The sequence below is a fragment of the Vanellus vanellus genome, assembly GCF_965231255.1.
Source record: "Vanellus vanellus genome assembly, chromosome: 2".
NCBI classification, from domain to species: Eukaryota; Metazoa; Chordata; class Aves; order Charadriiformes; family Charadriidae; genus Vanellus; species Vanellus vanellus.
This window is the reverse complement of record NC_138906.1, coordinates 144,761,199-144,766,519: the sequence shown is the minus strand read 5'-3', so window position 1 is coordinate 144,766,519 and position 5,321 is coordinate 144,761,199.

Here is a 5,321-nt window from a genome sequence, read left to right as displayed (position 1 = left end):
AAGTGGATTGGCACTACTGTTATGGAACAGGACTGGACAGGATACGGGAACAGGGTCAGAGGACACTTCATCTGCCCTGTAGGGTAGCTACATCCCTGTCTGTTCCCTGGATATGCTCCCAGAGTGTAATGTGGGGGCTGCAGGGCTTGGCAGGAAAGACAGAAACCTGGCATTGTAGGCTATGCACTGCCTACGGGTACCTGGGTACCCTGTAGCTTCTTGTTTTGATACAGAGCACACCCCTGTCTTTTTAAAAATCTTATCTTTTCTTATATCCACTTTTTGAAATTACATTTGTCATTCACACCTACTGCAAGTGATGAAGTTTCTCTCTTATCCTTGTTACTCACATCATTTTTACTTTAATTCTGCATTTCATTTTTACAGGGAACAATTTATTATTTTTTACAGAATGTCAAGAGGATCTCAGCCTGGAACAAGCCCTTACAATTCAGCCTACAGTGTCATTTAAAACAGGAAAATAAATTGTCTGATAGACACACTGAAGAGCAAATGCTTTCTGGCATTAGTTTCCTCTTTCAGGCATCAGGGTTTTTAGAGTGCAAGGAAAAAATCCTTTTATCTTCCAGCTACGCAGTTCACTAGCAGCATCTTTTGGTTTCAAAGGACTGATAATCTACTCTCCCAGTGGAGGTCATTAAAATAAATTTTAGACCGGCCAAGCAACCCCCTGAAGTTCACTTTACATTCTGCCAGCTCGTCCTAAAAATCAGTAATGTCACCCTGCAATGCCCTCTGCTGGGAGACGTGACTTGGAGCTGGAAGGAGAGCTACCAGTTCATGTCCTCAAGCAAGGAACAGATACCTGCAATGAGATGGACTGGATTTTCACCTTCTATGTGAAATCCTGACCCCGCCGAAATCAGTGGGGTTCTAGCTTTTAATTTTCACTTCGCCCTCAATCATTCCCACTTTTGAAAACGGCACTGTTATTAACTAAAATGAAAAAAAAAAAAAAAAACAAAACTATTTATTTTAAGTCCAAATGAAAACTTCATTACTGACTTACAGACATGAAGATCTCCTTTTAGCATTTATCGAGCTCCTAGCAAGAGGTTTGACAAGGAAGCTTTTAGCTGCAAAAGACATTGTTCCTCTTGACATTCTTCTAAGTCATTTTAACTTCACAAAATCACACATGCTAATAGCACTCGTTACACAGGTGTGATTCTGCCTAACATATATTTTCACTGAACAGGATTCTTATACTGAGAAAAGGAAAATGTTATGCAGGAAAACAAAAGAGTGTATCTGGAACCTGATGTGTGAGGACACCAACCCTGTCAACTGCCGCCTCCTGCTCCCTCTGAGATGCAGCATCCTGGCGCCTAAGGAAGAAAAGTCTGAATCAGCTCTGCCAAGGAGTGGCATACTAGTGTGGAGTTCACACAAACAGCAGTCTTCCCCCTCACATGCATACTCGCGCCGTGACCCCATGGCTTACGGGCTAGTTATTCCCAGCTCACAATTCATCTGGAGAATCATCCCTGAAAAACATTTTCCAGCCTTGGCAAGGGTGATGTAACACTATCGCTGCTTTGGTTCCAGCTCCTGTGTCCCTCAGCTAGGATGGTCTTGCATGTTGTTTGACTCTCACTGCAGCTGTGCAATGGGCAGCAAGGAGGAAGGATTTTTCCACAACAGCCCCCAGTCCTCTCTGCTGGACGCCTGCTCCTTACTAATCATGTGCCACAGCTTAGGTCCTTCCTGGCGGGCCAATTAGTTTACGTTTATTACTAATTATTATTTCAATCTTTAAAATGGAAACATTTTTTCCTTGTGATGAGATGTTTCCCTTGCATTAACCTGCTTTATCACCACGTGCCTCCCTCTGCCCTGCTTTATAGGGACAGACAGCCTCGGTGCCAGAGAATGCAGGTGCAGTAAAGCCACACAGTGCCTGGCGACACCATTTTTATTTGAAGTTACATATAATTATCATTGATTTGGAAGTGTGATCTCCTTGATACACAGCCTTACAAGCTAACAGGTTTTTTTCCAGAAATTACTTTACAGTGTTTGTTATGCCCTCAAAGACATTGAAACGTCATGGTTAGAAGGAGTTTTCAGGATTAAAAGGCCCCCAGACAAGTATTTTTTTTACTTTGCATACTGTCCTGAAAACCTCCTTCTTCCCTTGATAAGCACCACAATGTCACACTCATTTGAAAATCAGCACATGTGGCTACAAACACCTGAAAGAATGTTTACCCCTGACAGCAAGGGCTCAGATTGTCACCCTGGACACTTAGCTGCTCTTTTCAGGAATATCTTCCTTTGCAAGAGAACTGTGTAGCCCAGGGACCAGGTGGTGGGTGCTTACATACCTTAAACCTGAAATGATTATTTCAAGGGAAGCTTGGAAGAAATTCAAAGCTGTTCCACTCCTGATGCCAGTCTAGTCCCTCATGGGTGAGGCAGCTGTGCCAGAAAACTGAACTGAAAATCCACCTTCTGACCTGGCACCTTTGATGGAAGGACTGGCAGTGAAGTCCAAAACCGAATTGGCCTCCAGCTTAAACTGTCCTCTGATCCAAGGCGTCTCTCAACATCACAAACGAGTAACGTTATATGAGGAATCTTGCACACACTGCTATTTTTGCTGCCAAGCAGTCTTTCAAGAAGTTGTCTCCCAATCTGATATCTTTACACAGCATAATTCCATCCGCAGAAATGCTTGCGAGTGGTTAAATTATGGCCAAGAATCTACATTCGGCCTGAATTTGTTCATGTAGATGCATTGTAGCAATACGGGAAAATAAGTGTGGTGTCACTCAAAACAGTATTATGCTGGAGTGTGACCAGAAATGGGATTAGAGCAATATCCTCTGACTGGGAGCAAGAAGTTGAACTCAGTACTGAGGCCGGTTCTCTTTAATATCTTTATCAGCGACCTGGATGAGGGGATTGAGTGCACCCTCAGTAAGTTTGCAGATGACACCAAGTTGAGCAGGCGCATTGATCTGCTTGAGGGTAGGAAGGCTCTACAGAGGGATCTCGACAGGCTGGATCGATGGGCCAAGGCCAATGGCATGAAGTTCAACAAGGCCAAGTGCTGGGTCCTGCACTCGGGTCACAACAACCCCATGCAGTGCTACAGGTTTGGGGAAGAGTGGCTGCAAAGCTGCCTGGCAGAAAAGAACCTGGGGGTGTTGGTTGACAGCCAGCTGAATACGAGCCAGCAGTGTGCCCAGGCGGCCAAGAAGGCCAATGGCATCCTGGCATGTATCAGGAATAGAGTGGCCAGCAGGACTAGGGAAGCGATCGTCCCCCTGTACTCAGCACTGGTGAGGCCCCACCTCAAATACTGTGTTCAGTTTTGAGCCCCTCACTACAAGGAAGACATTGAGGTGCTGGAAGATGCTCAGAGAAGAACAACAAAGCTGGTGAAGGGTCTGGAGCACAAGTCTTATGAGGAGTGGCTGAGGGAACTGGGGTTGTTTAGCCTGCAGAAAAGGAGGCTGAGGGGAGACCTTATCACTCTCTACAACTACCTGAAAGGATGTTGTAGCGAGGTGGGTGTTGATCTCTTCTCCCAAGTAACAAGCAATAGGACAATAGGAAATGGCCTCAAGTTGTGCCAGGGGAGGTTTAGATTGGATATTAGGAAAAATTTCTTCACTGGGATGGTTGTTAAGCATTGGAACAGGCTGCCCAGGGATGTGGTGGAATCGCCATCCCTGGACATATTTAAAAGATGTGTGGATGTTGCACTTAGGGACCCGGTTGAGTGGTGGACTTGGTAGTGTTAGGTTGATGGTTGACTCGATGATCTTAAGGGTCTTTTCCAACCTAAATGAATCTATGATTCTATGATTCTGTGATTTAATGCTTGTTAGTTGTTACATTCATGGAGTTTGAGGTGTTTCAGGGGACACACGAGTGTTTTGAGTGATTTTTTTTCTTTCACATTGAATAATTCATGGATATGAAACCATCTCTGTAGGATTTGGAGCACAATGTCCCTTCCAACCTAGACAATTCTATGATTCTATGATTCTATGATTCTATGGTTCTACATTTGCTGGAGGCAATAGAACACAGATGCAACAGATGTCATCTACCTGGACTTGCACAAAGCATTTGACACCATTCTGCACAACATCCTGGTCTCTAAATTGGAGAGACATGGATTTGTCGGATGGACCACTCAGTGTATAAGGAACTAGCTGGATGGTCACACTTAAAATGTTGCAGCCAACGGCTAGATGTCCAAGTGGCGAGCAGTGACAAGTGGTGTTCCTTAAGGGTTGGTACTGGGACTGGTGCTATTTAACACCTTTTTTGGTGACATGGATGCTGGGATGAAGCGCACCCTCAGCAAGTTTTCCAATGACAGCAAGCTGTGTAGAGTGGTTGACATGCTGGAGGGGAGAGATGCCATCCAGGGACCTGGACAGGCTGGAGAGGTGGGCCCACGCCAACCTCATCAAGTTCAACAAGGCCAAGTGCAAGGACCTGCACGTGGGCTGGGGCAATCCCATGCACAAATACAGGCTGCACAGAGAATGAATTGAGAGCAGCCCTGAGGAGAAGGAATTGGGGGTGTTGGTTGATGAGAAGCTCAACATGAGCTGGCAACATGCGCTTGCAGCCCAGAATGCCGACCGTATCCTGGGCTGCATCAAAAGAAGCATGGCCAGCAGGTTGAGGGAGGTGATTCTGCCCCTCTACTCTGTTCTGGTGAGACCCCATCTGGAATATTGCATCCAGCTCTGGAGCCTCCAATATAGGAAAGACGTGGACCTGTTGGAGTGGGTCCAGAGGAGGGCCACGAAGACGATCAGAGGGCTGGAGCACCTCTCCTATGAGGACAGGCTGCGAGAGTTGTTGTTCAGCCTGGAGAAGAGAAGACTCCAGGGAGACCTAATTGCGTCCTTCCAGTACCTAAAGGGCACCTACAAGAAGGCTAGGGAAGGACTTTTTACAAGGGCACGTAGTGATAGGATGAGGGGTAATGGCTTTAAACTGGAAGAGGGTAGATTTAGAATAGGTATTAGGAAAAAAATTTTCACAATGAGTGTGGTGAGGCACTGGAACAGGTTGCCCAGAGAAGTTGTGGAGGCCTCACCCCTGAAAGTGCTCAAGACCAGGCTGGATGGGGCTTTGAGCAACCTGGTCTAGTGGAAGGTGTCCCTGCCCATGGCAGGCAGTTTGGAACTTGATGATCTTTAAGGTCCCTTCCAACCTAAACCATCCTATGATTCCACAACACCTTGGTGAGAGGCAGTTGCTATGCTTCCTCCATCCCAACTTGTGGGGCAAGTGCTGGGAAGACAGAAAGGGCTGCAATATGGTGT